We start from the raw sequence: 20394 nt of genomic DNA, 5'->3' as shown, positions 1-20394 counted from the left end.
AGATTTTACTTTTTTTTAATTTTTTGCTGTAAATATTATTTGTTGAATATTTTATAGATAATAAAAATATATAATGAAAATACGTGAGCTTAATGTTGTAAGTAATTTCGAATGCTTCATCCCAAAACTTTAATTCTTTATTCAGAACTTAACATTAAAAAAAACTTAACATTTATTAATAATAATGTGTATCCAACTTCTTATTAATTTCATAGAATAATTTTATCTAGAATGTTGAATAATTGTAAATGCATTCACAGTCATCTACTTCCTTTTTTTATTAACGAAAAAGCTCATTAAGCTGTTCATTCACACAATGCTCCAAAAACGTATTCCTTATTACAAATAATGCATATTTTCCTATAGCTTCAAAATTAGTTAAATTATTTCCTTATACAAAATATTTCCTTATGTTATCTCAAGAACGAAAACAGCAACTTCATATGGCACTGAACTGCAGTTCAGAATTAATCACTTATAAAATTTCATTATGCAATATTTTTTTCCTGCAGTTTGATAGTGATTCTGTATAAATTGCACTCATAAACTGATAGAGCTATTGCTGAAAGAATAATAACTAATTGTACAGATATTTTTTTTATATAGCACAGATGCTTAAACAGTGTGATGTCCTAAAAATTATTTCATGCATGTTAATATAAAAGTTGACATGTAAAAATATTATTTTTGAAACTCGACTTAAATAATCAATGATTCAGCACCCGCCAAAATGCAAAAACAAGCAGCACCAGAAGATACTTTCAGAAGGCATAATAGGAAAACTTGAGATTATAAAAGCAAATAAGATTAGACTATAAAACTATATGAACAATTTCATGTTTACATCGTCAGCCATTCACGATTACTCCGCCTATAAATGACGTCATTTTCAAGTCAAACATAATTGGCCAACATCAGAAGGGTACGGCGCGGAGTCTAGCTTCTCGTTACGTGCACAATGAAAGGGGTGAAACCAAGGAGGTTAGAATATGAAACTGCCTAGTAGAAAAACGGGTTCTAAAATGTCGCGTTCACTAGATGGCGCTGCTGTTTCATCTTAGCAGTTCCAAATGTAAACATTTATTGAGTAGCCAGGCGACTAAGCTTACTAGCGGATGAAAAAATGTATATACTACGAAAAGACGGAAAGCTAGTGATTGCAGCTTCTTCTATAAATAATGCGACAATAAGTGGAGCAATTTTGGGAAAAGTGGTAATACTAGTTCCCCTCCTTCTTTATATTACGTGGCTACGTGTTTAAGTACGGGGTTTCTTCCTGTATTGGGGTGATTAGCTTGCGCTTTGAGCAAAGTAAAATACAGATTATTTTATTCTCCTGGTTTGGTGTTTACAGAGAAGCTACCGGTAGAAGAATTTTCCATTTTATTTTTCTCTTAGATGCAAATTGTGATGAAGAATGATGGAGTGGATCTCTGTGAACGGGTCTAGCCCGAACTTTCAGTATAAACCGCCCATATCGTTAGAACGTCTATTAAAAATTTGTCATGAGAAAGGAGTAAGAAATTACACTGTCTTTCTTAAAGGTATAGAGAAAAATATTAACGTAAACAATTCTAAAATTTTGAAAGATGAAATATCCAGCAAAGTGACTTTAGTTAAAAATATTGACTTCATTAAAATTATAAGAGATGGAAGGCTTCTGATAAATACTGCCATGACTGAACTGGCAAGCAAATTTCTTCTTTCGGCCGTTCCAATAGAAGTCGAACTCTCGGAGCTAGCTAATGAGCAGGTTCATAATAACGATATTGAAGTATTAAATTTACGAAGATTTATGGTCAAAAGCTCAGACAGTAACAAGAAACCCTCGGAAAGAGTACTTGTCACTATTGCAAGCACCACTTGTCAGAACATGTAAAAGTATGGCTGACAAGACATAGGATCACAAGGTTCTATGATAATCCAAGGCAATATCCTCAATGTCTGAGGTTTGGTCACGGGATTAAAAGCTGTAGCGGATTAGTAAGATGTAGCAAATGTAGCAAAAATCACACCAGGGCGCAGTGCCAGAGTGTGCAGATCAAGTGCGCGTTGTGCCGTAACTCACATGAAGCATCCTCGAAGAATTGCTCCAAATACATCGAAGAGGGCAATATTCTCAAATATAGTACTGACCATCATGTTCCCGTAGTAGAAGCACAGGCTGTAGCAAATAAAAATTCTTATGCGAAGGTGGCAGGAACTCAGGTGTCAAGTCCTGCAAAGGAACATTTCCTGAAAGTCATGACTCCAATAATAGCTGCGTTGCAAGGATCTTTTGAAAGTGCTTTAAAACAGCAGGCTGACTATTTCGAAAAAATCTTAGCAGGGTTGGGTCAAATGTATGAAAGCATGTTTAACAAGTTACAAGAGAAGCTCGATATAAAGTTAAGTGAGATATCAGACTGCGCTAGGAATAAGCATATTGGGAAAAGAGCTCTTGAACCCGACAGTGGTCCGGACTTGGATGAGCATATTACGGAAATAGAATTAGTAAGAAGCAAGGGCAAGAAGCCCCATTCTAAATCAGAATCTATAAGAAGGGAAGCCTGTATTCAAAGCAAGCATGACATGTCAAAACCAACAAGTCTGGCCAAGGTTAGAAACTGCGATTTTATTCATAAAATGAGTGAGTTTTTTTCCTGCTTCTCTCTTTACTTCCTTTTCTCATCTAGTTCGAGAGGACCTACATTTTGTTATGCAAGAAGCATCTCTAACAAAAGAAACTTTATCATTAGCAGGAAAGAATTTTTCTGTGATGTTTTAATTATTCAGGAGACCTGGCTTTCTAACTTAGACGATTTTTGCTTACTCATAAAGTTATTTTTCGCAAAGATAGATTAAGCTCTTACCAACGTGAGGGATTAATGATTGCCATCAAGAAACAACGGGCAAGCTTATTTGTACAAGATAGCAGTTATGATATAGCGGGAGGAGAAATCATGAGAGTTGATCTTCGAGCAAATATTCCCGATATTTCAGTGATCAACGTCTACCTTCCCAATAGCCAGTTCAGCTTGAAAGAGTGGGATAGAGTTCTGGCTAACGTCGCCCGGCAAGTTTATTATCTCAAGAGACTTCAACTGTCACAACCCGGCTTGGGGGTCAAGCAGGCTGTCGGCAGGGGGTAGAGTTCTTTTGGAGTGGTGTAACAACAACCTTTGCATTTTAAACACTAAGAAGAGAATAATTGCTCACTGTGACTGGAAGAAGTTCGATACAGAAAGCAGTAACAGAATCAGGGCTTTGCACCCAGAAGAAAGGAACCTTGAAAATATCAACCGCATCTTGAGCGCCACAAAAAAAGAGAACCTGAAACAATTGTGATTCAATGCAAAAACAGCCCGTGATGGGACACAGAATGCAACTTCATTCTTGGCCAGAAAAGGAAATGCCTTAGACTCGCTAAAGCTCATCTTTCAAGAGGTTGCCGGATCTCTTACAAGAAATGGAACGCTTACCTTAACCCTTTGACGCGCGGTGGTCGCGCCCTGAAACCACCATTTTCCGAATTTTTTCCTCCTCTTTTTTCCGAAATTTTTGAGTGAAAATGAATTGATAACTGATCTTTTACATCTAAATAACACAAAATGACTGTAGAATCATATATGTTTTAGGTATTAATACTTCAGATCGGATGCCTTTTAAAATTCGTTTTCGATGAGACATAATAACTTTCTTTTATTAATATAAACAACTTTAAATTTCAAAAGTTAGTCATCGCACATCATGATTTCTATCATAAACAATAAAAAATTGCAGTAATTAAACTGCACATATAAAAAAAACTTTCTATATGTATGGCATTTGCTATGTGATTTCAGGTCGCGACCACTGCGCCACTAGAGCATTGTGTCACAATGCTTACAATCCTCTAGAGGCTCGGTGGTCACGCCTTGAAACTACTGGCGTTTGCTTCTCTATTGCGTTCGCTTGCTTTTCAAATAGGAAGGTTTATTTTTACCCGGATATAGATAAAAAGCTTTGAAACCACAGAGTTATTTTATTGCTAAACAATACATGCACCTGCCCAGTAAAAAGGTCTTCCTTTTCCAAACACTTTTCTCTGACATCAACATACTTGCTTCCCAAGCTAGTATTGTGATTTTATAAAATATTTCCTGTGGTTTAAATTTAATGTAAATATACTTTGCTATAATTAAAATTAGAAATTGCGTAAAAGTTTTATTTAAATTAAAAATATTTTCTGAATATTTTGGGACGAAATACGAATAAAATAAGTATGAATGGGAAACGAAAGATCCGTACAAAACCAAAAAGACCAAGCCCCCCTTTAACATATAAAACCACAAATTCCATGTGCCAGATGAAAAGAAACTAAATAACGCTGGACATATACCAGTGACATTTAAATCCAGGCAGGGTACATTTTGTAGCACAAGGAAGAAACCTCATAGAACAAGATGTATGTGCGAAACGTGTAATGTGGGTCTATGCATGTACCAAAGAGACAAAACATGCTTTGAACAGTGTCATAAAAAAATTGTTCTTTGAAATTTAAAAAAAAAAAACACCGAGTTCTTTTTTATCTTTATTTTATTGAGTTTTTTAATCCATTTATCCAAATGTCCTTATTATGTAGGTACTTATATTTTCACTGCTATAGAAAAATTACATAAATGTTTATTTTTAAATTTTTTCTGACGATTTACTTTGTAAAATAATGTAAAAAATTATATATAATTCAATTCTTACATGCATTTTTTTTAAATCCGTAAGTTTCGTCATTTATTGAAACGCGCGCGAAAACGGTAAGTTTTTTTTTTTCCTACTACGTCAGTAAGTTTCAGAGTCCTAAACGCGCGGTGGTTTTACAGTGCGACCACCACCCACAGAACAATGGGCAAGAGTATATTTTTTTTTAATTCATATATTATTTATCTCTAGAATCATAATATTCAATTTCTAGAGATTTTAGTTAAAAAAATTATAAAAATAATATCGCGCGTGTCAAAGGGTTAAGAGGGTCATTAAAATCAAGAGAAGACTATATTGGGAAAAAATTTGTATTATACCAGAAAGGATGGCAATTTATTTAAGATAGTTAAAAATATCCAAAATAAAAACCGTCAGATCCAGTTCTCGAACAATATCTTAAAGTACCAGAACACCCGCACCTGGTCAGCTGAAGAGCAGAGCGTAGTGTTTGCTAAGTACTATTCAAGATTCACTATTCAAAAATTCATTCCCGTGGATTTTAGTGACGAAGAGAGTAGCCGTATTAACCCTTTAACTGTCAAGTTACTATTTTGATGATTTGGGTACACAAATTGTCAAATTTTTTTATTGCAAAAACCAAATGTTTAGTACAAAATAAAATATACTTAAGTAGTTAAAAATTGATATTTTGACGTACATGGGTAAAATTTTTAAAGTTTTGTAGCCACTGCATATTTTCTTTGAGGCGGCTGTCACTCAACATGGCAGTTGCAAAGTTCGCTTCTAGTGGAGCATTATTTTCTAAAAATGAAAAAAATTAACTATTTTCTAAAACATAAATAAATATAAGTGAATACCTATTAGTAGTCCAGTAATTCAGTCTTGTGTGGTACAACTGGAAACACTTTTCCAAGCACAAACCAACTCCACAATCACTACATCAGAATCGTGATTCCTTCCTTATCTTTTCCCCATTTTTATCCTTTTTCGAACAACACACTTTGCACTGTCTTGTAGGCTCACGTTTCGCAGGAATAGGAGGAAAATGGGATATAAAATGTCGTTCAGTAAGACGGGCAGGGTTATCTATTGTAGGTGGTCTGCCAACATTCTTTTGTCCAGAAGCTGCATCATCATATTTATGTAAAAGCTCTTCTACAACTTGGATTCGAAATTCTAAAAATGTAATACGTTTCCCAACTACATTTTTATAGAGCAAATATGAGTTCAGAGTACCTTGTCTAGTAAATGTAAAAATATCTTTTATAATATTTTTTCTGACGTTTTCGGATTGTTGGATGAAAGGATATTTCCTGATCACAGCGATCTACACCACCCATAGTTAGACCGTAATTAGAAACAATCTTCGGCTTGAGTATATCGCCATTTTTTAATTTTGAGGCTGACCATCGAAGTATCATGAATACTGCTCATCAAACACATATCCTTCATCTTCGGTTGAAGACCCTAAATCATCCATATAACGTTTCAAAGAACTGGACGCTATTTTACAACAAAAAGATCCCATGCACCTTGAACCAAATAACCTCTAACCTTTGAAATCTTCAGTAAAGTGCTGTCATCTATTCAACTGAGCGCACATTAACTTTTCCCGAAATACAGTTGGGTTTGACAAAGAGATGAAGCCGAAATAAACGTCTCCCGATATATATTCGGGTATAACAATACGACGCACTCAAAAAAAAAATTACCCCGAGTAATACTTGGGCGTGACATTTTCGAACACCAGTGCTGTGCCCGAGATTATCTCGGGCATGACAGTTAAAAGGTTAATAACCCCATCTCAGGTTCAGAACTCGATAAAGCTATCAGGAGTCTCAGAAACTCTGCTCCGGGACAAGATGGCCTTACAAGATATGCTATCACAGTTTTGGCTGATGATTGCAAGCAAGCGCTCCTTGAGGCCAGCAACAATTCATGGAATTCGGGTCTGATCCCTGAGAATTGGAAAGAAGCTATTGTTATTCCTTTTTTGAAACCTGGCGGCGACAGTGCGCTGGTTTTCAGTCACAGACCAATTTCTTTAACACAAATTCTTTCCAAAGTGATGGAAAGGATGATTCTGAATAGATTACTTCTGAGGATCCAGCAAAGTAAAAGACTCTCAAATATAGATTACGGTTTTATTCCGAATAGAAGTTTAATAAATTGTAAATAACTGCTTAATAAATTGTTTAGTAGCATCCTGCACCACAGGAAGCAAAGGAAAATTGTTAAGCTGGTGGTCCTTGATCTCAAAGCTGCATTTGATTCAGTTTGGCATGATGGTCTGCTCTATAAAATCATGCAATTCGGTGTTAAAGGGAATAGTATCCTGTGGATTGCTAATTTCATGAACCAGAGAACAATCAGAGTAAATTGGAGAGGGGTTCTTTGAAGAAGCTATGAGCTTAGCGGTGTCCCTCAGGGCTGCATTTTGTCTCCTATTTTCTTCACAACCTTCATGCACGATAGCTATGAAATTATCCCGGCTAATGTTGACTGCTACGTGTATGTGGACGACATATTTCCCTACATTGCAGATGTCTCTTTCCTCAGGGTAGTCAGTAATTTGCAGTGTGTGCTGTTTAAAGTGCATAGATGGGTTAAAGAGTGGAACGTATGCATTTCCCTTGAGAAAAGTAAATCGATTATTTTCGGTGGGACAAAGAATAGTGAAGAGAATCTACTGAAGCTCGGTGGTGTTAGCATCCCTACGGAATATCACATTAAAATTTTGGGAATGTGGTTTGATAGTAAACTGAGTTGGAACGTTCACGTAAATAAAATAGTACCGAAACTGGAAAGAATGCTAAATGCATTTAAATTCATCGCGAGCCCCAGGTGGGATGCCAGAAAAGTGGATCTCGTTAATATTGCAAATGCTACAATAAGAGGAAGAATAGAATATGGCAGCTGTCTCCTTATGTCTACCTCTCAATAAATAAGAAAAAGCTTGAAATTGTTTATAATCACGCCTTAAGACTGGCTATTGGGGAGCCTATCAGCATCCCTCTCCCGTTGTTATATGCTGAAGCAGGGGTTTTCACCTTAGATACGAGAAGATGCATCACCGCAATTAAGTTCCTAATAAAGAATATTGCTCTGTCAGCAGCCTCTCCAATTGCGGAAAGTCTGAAATAATTGTTTGCAAAGATACAAACAGTACAAATGGAGCAAAATACGTAAGCTCATTAGCCAGTGTGTTAAAGACAAGCTAAGCAATCTCGATCTAGATTTCAGCAAGTGTATTACTTTTAACAATGAGCAAGATTTTTCTGAAGAAGTCTGATACAGGAGTTGGTATTGCGGCTGTACATCGAACCGCGATGATTGTCAGTCAGTGCACAGACAACAGAAGCTCCATCTTTTCAGCTGAAGCTTGGGCCCTTTGTAAGCTTCTTGAGAAATTGAATCCTAAGGAAAAGGTTGCAATCCTTACAGATAGCAAATCAGTAGTTAGTGCGTTGAGCTGTGTTCATAGGAGTTCCAACTCCCTCATCCTTAAGAACGAGCTTTTCGAGCGGATTAAGGCTTTCCATCACCTTACTGTCATCTTGGTTCCTGGTCATAAGGGTATAGGGTTCAATGAAAGAGAGGACAAAATTGCGAAAAGAAGAAATAGGAATAACTCGGGGGATTTTTCAGCAGAGAATGCGTGCAGTTACATCGAGAATATTATTAAGGATCAGCAAGTCGACTGCTGGCAGACTTCTTACACCGGCCGCAGATTCAGCTACTGTAATGTTCATTGCGAGTGGAGTAAAGGATTAAGCATCGATAGGAAAATGGAAGTAGTAATCAGTAAAATAGGATTGCAAATGTTTGACACGAACCAAGTGTTGTACATGTATCGTAGAGCGAATTCGCCATTTTGTGACTCATGTTATATGATTGACAGTACTGAACATGCAATTATTCACTGCAGAAAGTAACATAGTGCCAGAAACATTATGCTCAAGAAGATGAAAATTAGCAATATTGACCTCTTAGCTGATCTTTTAAATCATTGTAATAAGAAACCTTGGAGATATTATTTCCTAGGCAAATTTGTCATCAAATACATCCTAAAGGACTCATAAGTACTATTAGTATAAGGATTTGGTTTTCGGACAGTTGTACCCCCCCCCCTAAATTGGAGGGAATGCGTCCTTGCGGTTTAACATATAATTAACATTATATTTGAGTTGGAGCATAAAAGGCGTCAAAGAGAAGCCACGCTTCAAAAAAAGTTCAAATTATATATTTGAACGTTTTTGGTAACTCGTTTCATAATTTTCATGAAAATTAAGAAATCAATGATTACTATTTTCATTAAATGTAAAATGCTGGCTAAGGCTCCTTGATTATCGTAAGTTTCCTTGAATCACGGCACGTTGCGATTTATAAAAATTCATTACATTTTAGCAATAGTGGGCCTGTTCCTTTTTAACAAAAATTTTATTTACTTCAGTTACACACTTCTACTTCGACTACACATAAGAAACAGATTGTTTATAATAGAAAGTCTCTGATAACACTAATAATGATTTTAAAGTCTCTGTAAATGGGTGTAGATTATTTCTGATTGTGCCGACCAGTTTACCTACGAATGATATGGGAGGTGAAAAGAGCGAATGTGAATTAAAAGTTTCAAAGAAGTTAAGTAAGAAAAAGTGTCCAGCATATGTATGTGTTTTTCAACAGCACTTGAATCTGGACACTGGAAGTGTTACCTTTGAATCTTTTAGTGCTGGTGATGGGACTAATTTTAATCGTGATGCTAAAAAACTGATCGTAGCTAAAACTGGGTTAGCTACTTTAGCTGGATCCTCATCGCTGAAGGAACGTATGGAAAAATCCCTTAATAATCGTTATTTCGTAGGAGTACAAAATAAAAGAACTGGCCAAATGAAATTGTATGAAACTCTCCTCATTGATATGAATCCTGCATTGAATATTTGTCCTGCAGATGAAATTACAAAAGCTAACAGTTAAAAAACTGGAGTCGGAGTCGACGTGTTTTTAGCAACTCCCACTCCTTTTACCCAAAAATCTACCCAACTCCAATTCCAACTCCACAGCCGATACAATAGTTCTGGATTTAATGTAATTTTCTTTAAAACTGCCATTTTGTTCTCTCATGAAGTTGCAAGAAATAACCCTGTTATCACCTTTTCCAAACATTTTGAGTCATTTTGGCAACTCTTTCTTATCAGAAAAATCTATTGTCAGACTTATTTATAATTTGTGGTTCTACAGGGACTGTTATAGAACAGCCAATTAAAAAATGTCCAGGGATTAATGCATTAAAATCTCTTCTACCTGAAGAGAGGGGTGAAATTAATCTGGAGTTTAATAATCCTTGTATTTGTGTTACTAAAGTTAAGAATTCTTCAATAGTTAATTTTGAATTCCCAACCATTTTCCTAAGATGTGTTTTGAAAGATTTAACCCCTGCCTCAAAGCCCACAAAAATGCAATGCCCTAGGGGTAAAAATTTCCACTCAATCTCCTCTGGCAACAAATAGTTGATTAACCCTTGTTCTGGCACTTGAACTGCTTTAAACAGAATGTTTAGTTTGTTTCGAGCTCCACGGAAGTTTGTAGCATTATCGCTAAATATAGTGGAGCTTTCTTACCCTCCTCGCAAAAAATCTCTTAACAGTAACAATAATGGCCTCTGAATATAAGTCGGAGACAGTTTCTAGTGAATTGTTAATGTAACAACACACACAAACTCTTTGAACTGTTCTGTGTTTGAAACACTATACACTCATGTAGTATTTTTTCTGGCAAGATTCCTGCTGCTGATGGGCCAAAATTTTTGTCTAACAGTAATCAGTAACAGACTTGCCACAAGTAAGGCTTGTGGTCCAAGATGTAAATATTTCAGATGATAATAGTGCATGATCAAATAAGTCAGTCTGTGTCTAGATGGTAAAATGATTGGATACTTATAATTACAACTTACCTGAGATTGTGCAAGAATTCAAAGTTATCAATGAATGGATTTAAGGATGTAAACATGCTCTTGCAATGTACATGGCCATCCCTCTTAAGTGACTCAATATCAGAACAAGACTCACCTTTCTGCCTTTCGCAATCAGTGTTAGTTTCCATTCGAAGGATAGAGACTCGGAAACCCTTTCCTTATTCCTAATGATTCTGAAGAACCTAAAAATAAAACTACAAATTTTGATTAATTTCATATAATTATTTGTCCAGTTTATGAGGAATGCTAAACTAGAATTATTTTCTATTAGTGCAAAATGTTTATCAAACTGTAAAATTAGAATCTGATAAACATTTTAGTTTCTTCACATTGTCAGTATTGGGTTCAAGAGGCTGTTATGGGTACTACGTGTCCTCATTAGGAAGGTTTGGTCCATTTTATCTGTTATCGTGTGTAAGAATGTCAGCATCCAGTCCATGTGATTTGACTTCAGATGGCATGTTTCCATTGATGCAGTGATTTTCTAATCCAAACAAGAGAAATCGAGGAATCAGTTTAAAAAATTACATTTTCTATTTTAAGATTTAACGAAAATATCACATTATCCATTAGTTTGGATAACAGCAGACATCTGACAATTGCAATTTAGGAATTGATAAGGTTTTTAGATGCACAACTTGTGACTTGCTACACAAACATACAGCAGTTGGAAACTGGTAAAGCTTGGAATTTAGTTCCATGTGCCGAAGAGGATGCACCTGCAAATCCATGGAGCACTATGTGGTTTTCCTGGAACACAAATCTAGAAACATTAAGATTACTAAGTTCTGGAGCATTGACACAAAATTAATCCACTCCTTAACCACAGAATCTAATAATGTGTCTTTCCAACTGAATTCAGAGAATGAAAGCCTTTGCATGAATATCTTAGCCCTTGTGACCACTGGCCCAATTAGGCCAAGTGGAACATCTTCGAAATCACTGAGAGAATATCTCATTTGTTATATCAGAATGAGGAATGGTCATTGTAAACAAAAAGAAGTCATTCGTTCCCTAGAACACCAAGAGTTTTTACCGTTGAAGATTCTTGTTGCTCATCAAAAGTGTATTCTGAATGAGCGCTAACCTTGTTTTTTTAAAAAAACAAGATTTGAATTCAATTCTAAAGTGTGACTGTGTTCAAGTTATCAAAATTAAGAACATCTGAAGCATTTACAGATAATTAAAATTGTTTTCAAATTTCCTTGTCCATTTTTTCCAAAATAATTAAATAATTAAAAACCAAAATAATTAAAATATCAGAGAATTTATTTCGTTTGAAACCCAAATTGCTTAAAGCTCTGATGTTTTTATCCACAGCAGCTGCTAGGTACTTTAAATCTTTTGACCGCTCATGGATTTTTTTTTTTTTTTTTTTCAAATTCCATGACAGTTTTAATTAACTAGAATATTAACAAGAATTCTCTTGTTTTTGAAATGATTTTTAAAGCCTTAAATAATGATCCAAAAGTATCTTCCTGAATTAAAGAGTGTCATAACTATGTAAACTGTGCCTGTGTAATAACTATGTCTTCCTGAGTGTAATAACTGTGCTTCTCCCTTAAGAGCGGCATGCAGATAATTTTAATTAGTTTCTATGCATCTGTTAATTGAGTATTCGAGGCAACAATATTGTTAAATTCAATTTTAAACATGATCCACTCTTCATACCTGCTACTAAATTGAGGAAGTGAAATTTCTGGTTATTGTTTGTGATATCAGCTTTATTAATACTAACAGCATCATCAATTAACATTTGATTGAAACTTATCTCTAGCTCATTGATTTTTGTTTCTAGGTTTAATAATTCTTTTATTTCGAAAGTGTCATCCTTTCCAGAAACAGTAATATAATACTCCAGTCGAAGTGTTATTTATTGCAACTGATATTTTTTCTAAGGCCTTGAGCTTTACATCTATTTTGCTTTTAGTCCATATGCTGGAATTATCTGGTACGGCAGTCTCTGTTCTTTAACGAGGCTTAATTTTGATTTAATGCAACTATAGTGACCATTTTATACTAATGCAAACTTAATGAAAACAAAATTATCCGCAAGCGAACAAATTTATGTTTGGTATAAGTACGAGCGATGATGGTGCTGGTTTGAAATAATACTAACTAAGCTAGGACACACAAAATATTTAATTATTTACATAGTGTACAACATTACAAGTTAGATGCTCTGTTAGCGCAGGCAAAGCAGTGAACGCACTATAGGTCCACTGCGTAAGGCTTCAACGACTAACTGCACTAAACTGTACTCCTTGCACAGCAGGGCACTACATTCAACAGAATATGCTGTTAGACATTCATTTATCAACAATGAATGCTTGCCTGTACTGGTTTTGGTCAGAAGTTATCAACAAATTAAAGGATTTCCAATCAATTGAAAATGCAGCAAAAGAAATCATACAAATTGCCGAAGTAATTGATGGCGTACGGAAAAGTCAAAGAGTTAAACCGAGAAATGACAAATGAAGAAGCAAACAAATTGTGAAAAAAAGGCACAGGAAGGAACTCTTTGATTTTACATTGCAGACTAACCCAAATAAAGAAAGAGTAAGACAGTTTGCAACATGTATTAAAAAACTGTGTGCTTCTGGCCACAAAACTTTTAAAAAGAGATTTGTGTTTGTCATGGTCTCAAGCAAAAATCACTAGGTTTTTTAAAAAAATAATTGTATTGCAGTAAAAACAGTAATAAATATTCTTCGAATTAACATTTGTTTTGCTTTTTCCCTTTAATTACAACAATATTTTTTGTTTAAATTATATTTACTTTCTTAATCTGAATTAAAATAACACATTTTTTCCATAGAAAGTTAACTCTGTGGAACGCAATTTTGCCATATGCACATTCATTAATGATGTAATCTCCCATGTTTGGCTAGGTGTATATTTAAATGATAGATATAATAGCCTCCTATCCACATAAGAAATTTTACTTTTGTTCACTGTTGGTCTTTTGATGAGAGTTAGGTGGATATTCTGCAAATTATGTGCCAGTGTCATCTGGTTACGAAAACTCTCCAAATCTAGAAAATAATCTTTTGGCTGACATTTTTCTTTAGGCTTTAGGGTTGCCTTTTAGGCTATGTAACGTATAAGAGGGTAGGAATACTAATACTTCCTTCCTTCATGATATAGCCAGATTTTTTGAAAGTGTCATTTTACTATATTTCTTATTGGTGGCAACATGAGCAACATGGCTGGTGTCCAAAGTGTAGAACATGGGGATTAGGTGACAAATTTATATAAATGATGATTTCATGTATTTGATATTCCCACTCACGAGGTCAAAATAGTGCAAGAAAAGGATCTTGGTTTTCAAAAAAATACTTCTAAATCTGATGCTTCAACTAACATATGTATGGGGTTGGAAGTGTACAAATCAATTCATTATGAATGATCTGCATACAAGTTAACCATACTCTGGTAGACTGGAAGATATTTCATAAAGGTGTAAAGATATGGCTAAGTGTAATTCAAATTAATAAAAATAAATTTTGCAAAAGGAAATATCATCATGGAAAGCGCATCGATGACAAATACATGTTTGGAGGTGCTAATTTACTATGAGAAGCTCGCTTTATTTAATTCTTGAAAGCAATAAAAGATGTTTTATCTGTCATATGCAAGCCACATGGCTAGCAAATTCATGATTCATTTCTGTTACTTTTTATAGATTTGTTTTCTTTTTTTTTTTATACTTTAAAAATGGATCAATAGATTTTGATTTAAGTATAAGTAACATTAAGAAGAATTTTTTTTTAATAGAGTTATTTAAAGTGTGATTGAAATGTGTGCCATTTTGAATTTTTGCTTCCTTTTTTGTTTAAATATGAATAAACATGTTTTTCTATAATACAAATTAAAATTTATTCTTAACAATATTAATCAGATGGTCAAAAATATTTCTTGGCAGTTTTTCCTCACTATTAATATGTAATAATGCATATTTACTATTTTGAATTATATGTTCTATTTTCTTCTTTATTTTGTCAAAAACCTTAGCTTAGATATCAGCAAATATGTTTTTCTAATATTTATTGTTCCTTTGAAATATTGCCGTTTCTTTAACTCCCTTAAGATACAACAATTTTCTTTTATTTTTTTTTTTCTTTTCTTTTCTCTCTCTCTCTCTCTTTTTTTTTTTTTTTTTGTTGTTGTTGTTGTTGCTCCTTTTTTTAAATATAAGATAGGAGCATTTAAAGTAGTTCTTAATTTAGTTGATCCCATTAATAGTGTAACATTTATATTAATTTGCTTTAAAATAAGATCCTTTTTTTGTTTCTCTTTAACATCTTTCTTTTTTTTTTAATATAGATACTTTTTTTTTTTCTTTTTTTTTTTTTTTCTAACATGCTTACAGATTTCATTCAAAATAGCAATTATCAAAGTACTACGATTTGGCAATTTTTTTTTTAATAGAGTGTGCCAAATTGACCTATAATTTCCAATTTACCAAGGTTAGGTTAGAATGACACAATACACAGGCCGAGCTGCTAACATGGTGTACAAATGTTTTAATTTATGTAGAGATGTGTGCATTTCAGTGATTGATCATCGTTCTCAGATAAGTGGTGTAGGAGAATGTGTAGAGATGGATGAGACATTGCTTACTATTGAGAAATGTGAAATAAGATTGGCTTCAACTGACAGATGTCAAGTAGGATCAATTGAATTGTTTTTTTAATGTGTTTTGTAGTTTACTGATGATCAATGAGGGGTATATGTTCTCTTCAGGATCACATCAGTACATTCTTCTGGTAATTCATAATTTAATAATCTGGTAGTGTAATAAAAAGTAAGCACATGTAATTTCTTTGTACAGTCAAAAGTTGTTAATTCAGATACCCATAATCTGGAATGATCTATAATCCGGACCTCAAAGCTACACACTTTCTGAGCTTGCGTCGCGTTGACGCATGCGCGTAAGACCTTTACGGCTGCGAATATGCGTGTGCGCGTGCGCAAAATACGTTTACGAATGCGCGTTTAATGTATAACGGACGGTATAAGCTAAGCTAAAATTATCTAATGCAGTTAATGTTGCAGATTGCGTTGTTCCTTAATCTTCGAATTGGATTCGGCTTATTATTTTTTGCAGACTGTAAGAGCAATTTTAAAAAAGTAAGCTTGAACTTTCGATTATGTCAAATAGAATTTCTGATATATATTTACTAATACATAAAGGATCTACAAAGCGAAAGCATGTTTCGAAGTCCATTAAACAAAAAGTGGAATTGCTGCAAAAAATGGATAAAGGCATATCCTTTGTTTGTCTAAACTTTAACGTTTGTTTATCTAAACTTTGTTTATCTTTTGGAAGTTGATCTGTCAGCACTATCCTTATCTTCAGGGCAGATGTTTTTATTTTATTTGGCTTATAATTCCTTACTAAATGTTGTATTTCATCTCGATGTACTCTGTCTTTGATATGATTTAAATCAAATTCCTCGTCATTATAATTCGCTTCCGATAGTGAAGAAAGTGACACAGAGTTTATTGAAGAGAAAAAAATTTCGATTGACAAATTATTCGGTATTCTCGACACAGTAATTATAGGACTTGAACAGAGGAACTTTGTAACTGAAGAAGAAATTATGTCTGTTTATAGAATTAAAGAGAAAGTATTATCACATAACACAAAGCAACTTAAACAACTTACATTGAAAGAAATGTTTAATAAAGTAAACAAATAAATATTAAGCTTTTTTTTTTTTTTTTTGTAAATTTTGATACCCTTTAGATCATAATTGTTCTTTATTTCATAAATTACGGTTTCATATTTTTAACTTTATAATTTTTGCATGCCATCTTACCACATTTAAACTCATGATCTATAATCTGGAAAAATCGATAATCCGGAATCGCCGAAGTCCCGACGAGTCCGGATTAATGACTTTTGACTGTAGTTATTTATGTACTGCTTTTTGTATGGTTTGCTGCAATTATGTAATCAGTTTCTTCAGTTTTAATGATGGTTCATGGATAGTAGGTCACCTATTGCAAAAATACCAATTTTAGATTCTCAGTCCTTTCTTCTTCTGGTATAATAGATGACTGCAGCACCATTTTAATGTTACTTTAGCATTATGATAGAACTTTATCTTTTAATTCTCTGAACAAAGGCTTTTAATGTAGCTAGTTCCTTTTTAGTTAGTGAAAGAATTAATGACAGACTCATTAGCAACTTCCAATGTTCACGCGAATGGTGTTGACTTATTCATGAAAGAAGCATCATTGATCATGTTTTAAAAAACACACTAGAGGGCAAGGCATACATGAAACAGTTAAATACTATACAGTTAAAAGTCGTTAATCCGGACTCGTCGGGACTTCGGCGATTCCGGATTATAGATCATCAGTTTAAATCTCGTAAGATGGCATGCAGAAATTCTAAAATTAAAAATATGAAACCGTAATTTATGAAATAAAGAACAATTATGATCTAAAGGGTATCAAAATTTACAAAAAAAAAAAAAAAAAAAAAAGCTTAATATTTATTTGTTTACTTTATTAAACATTTCTCTCAATGTAAGTTGTTTAAGTTGCTTCATTTTATGTGATAATACTTTCTCTTTAATTCTATAAAAAGACATAATTTCTTGTTCAGTTACAAAGTTCCGCTGTTCAAGTCCCGTTAATTGCTGTGCCGAGAATACCGACTAACTTGTCAATCGAAATTTTTTCGTTTTCCCCAACCTCTCTGTCACATTCTTCATGTCTTTATCCATTTTTTGCAGCAATTCCACTTTTTGTTTGTTGGATATCGAAACATACTTTCGTTTTGTAGATTCTTTGGAAGTACCAGCATCGGAAATTCTATTTGACATAATCGAAAGTTCAAGTTTACTTTTATAAAATTGCTCTTACAGTCTGCAAAAAATAATAAGCGGGATCCAATTCGAAGATTAAGGAACAACGCAATCATTAACATTAACTGAAATAGATAATTAGATAATTTTAGCTTACACCGTCCGTTATACATTAAACGCGCAGGCGAAAACGTATTCTGCACTTGCGCACACGCATATGCGCAGTAGTCAAGGTCTTACATGCACGCGTAAAACGCGTGTGCGCATGTGCCAATGCGGCGCATGCGCAGAAAGTTTTTAGCTTTGAGGTCCGGATTATAGATCATTCCGGATTATGGGTGTCCGAATTAACGACTTTTGACTGTATTACTGAAGAGAACAAACCAATAAAAAAAGCTTGTCGCTATTGCAAAATATGGAGCACCGGCTATGAATGGGAATAATACTGGGTTTATTGAGCTCCCTGTAAGCATGATGACACGTTTTCCAAATTTCATTCATACCATTGCATTATTCATCAAGAAAATCTGGGAATGCTGTCAGAGATCAAATATTTTTTCACATCCAGAGATAATTATGACCATAAATTGACTGATATGGAGTGGATTGTTGACTTGGCATTTTTTAAAGATATCACTGCAAAACTCAGTATTCTAAACATTATGTTATAATGAAAACTTGTATTGGAAATGATGAGCTCAATATTTACTTTAGAAAAGCAAAAGTTAAAATCAATTTGTGGATGAACAACTTATAGGAGAACAATCACTCAAAAGCACAGAAAATAAAACTGATGAAGTTTGTAAACTAACGGACCCTATTAAATGCAAAAACATATTTAGGTGTGCACTAAAATGAAAGAACGTTTTAGTGAAAGCATTTTTTAGGTCAAAATACCTTCCTAAGCAAGCTTCTTCACAACTTAAAATAACAATATGCAAGTACAGAAACATGCCAACTCCAGAGCATGTGAAAAACAACATGGTACTGACATGCTACGTATTGGACTATATACTAAATTTTAATAAGTTGTCAGAAAATAATATCTCCTTAATAGCAAGTTAATGGTGATTTAAGATACTTGGCAATTTAAGTTAAGTTTATTTATAATTAGTTTATTAGTATAAATATCCTTAAATAACAGAAAAATATCCTTATTTATTGGGAGTGGATTAACCAGGTCCAGTCTAAAAAGAAACGTTAAGTTTTGTTTACTGTGAATTTATCAACTTAAAACAATTTATGAAAAACACGAAAAGGAAAAGAAAAATGCTTCAGCTACCAGCAGTGACAGAATATCATATAGTATATTGGAGATGTTTCTGGTCTCTTAATACAAATCATTATATAATTTAATTGCACATAAACCAGAATGTTTAAACATTCATTAAAAATATCATTGCTTGATACTAAATAAATCAAATATACAGGCATTAATTATCCATCTCATAATAAAAATAATAGAGCAGTATTGATTATGATACAGATATTCCCAGTTTAACCATGATTTAAAGTTAATTATGGATACCTTTTCAGCCCAAAAGAGTTATTAGTCTTGAAACATGATTTCATGTTTTTTCACTTTTCAATTGAATCTGTTGCCATTTGGCAAAATACAAGATACATATCTTATAAGCTATTTAAAAGAAACAGATGGAGTTTTTGAATTTGGTTTTTTTTTTTTTTTTTTTTTTTTTTTACTTTTTAATCTGATTTAAATAAAAAAGTATTTAATTTAAGACATACATAATTAAAAGTATTAAATATTTTTACAGATTTATATCATATATTTTTTCACTTTTCAAATATATAGAAGATATATAACATCCCCATATTAGTCTGGTATTCCCACATTAGTGTATATTCATCTAGTATCTTATAAAATGTTTTTCTGTTATACCTGGGACATCTTTAATGATATCTCTGCTGATAAACCACATTAAACTTTTAAAAAAGGGCTCTTTTTGGTGACCATTAAAGTACGAAAACTTTCAGAATTTTTCAGATATTACCCTAAATCTGAAATTATGTTTCATAAATTGTTTATTAAAAACATTTAAACAATTTTCATTTGTCAGTTCCCCCCCCCCCCGACTGCAGACAATGCTGTGGATTTTCTTTTAAGCAAGTTTCATTGGTAGGTGCAATCACTATTTTTAAGGCAACATCTGAATAATATCTACATTATGGTATACTGAGCAGCATCATAACAATGGAGCACTCTACTACAGTACAAAGTCTTTAATCCAGACGTCCATAATCTGGAATGATCTATAATTCGGACCTCAAAACTACAAACTTACTGCGCATGCACATAATATGTTTATGAAAGCGCATTTAATGTATAATGGATGGTATAAGCTAGGCTAAAATTATCTAATTATCTATTTCAGTTAATGTTGCAGATTGAGTTGTTCCTTAATCTTCTAATTGGATCCGGCTTATTATTTTTTGCAGACTGTTAGAACAATTTTATAAAAAGTAAGCTTGAACTTTCGATTATGTCAAAAAGAGTTTCCGATTCTGGAGCTGCTGGATCTACAAAGTGAAAGCATGTTTTCATGTACCGCTTCCGATAGTGACGAAAGTAACAGAGAGGTTATTGAAAACGAACAAATTTCGATTGACAAGTTAGTAGGTATTCTTGACACAGCAATTACAGGACTTGAACAGTGGAACTGAACAAGAAATTATGTCTGCTTATAGAATTAAAGAGAAAGTATTAGCACAAAAAACGAAGCAACTTAAACAACTTGCATTGAAAGAAATGTTTAATAAAGTAAACAAATAAATATTAAGCTTTTTTTTGTAAATTTTGATACCCTTTAGATCATAATTTCTCTTTATTTAATAAATTACAGTTTCATATTTTTAATTTTATTATTTCTGCATGCCATTTTACCAGATTTAAATTGATGA

Source organism: Stegodyphus dumicola, chromosome 12 (genome assembly GCF_044657685.1).
Source record: "Stegodyphus dumicola isolate Sdum_Otavi_A_Nest chromosome 12, ASM4465768v1".
In the NCBI taxonomy this organism is placed as follows: Eukaryota; Metazoa; Arthropoda; class Arachnida; order Araneae; family Eresidae; genus Stegodyphus; species Stegodyphus dumicola.
Note: the sequence above shows the minus strand (reverse complement) of the source record.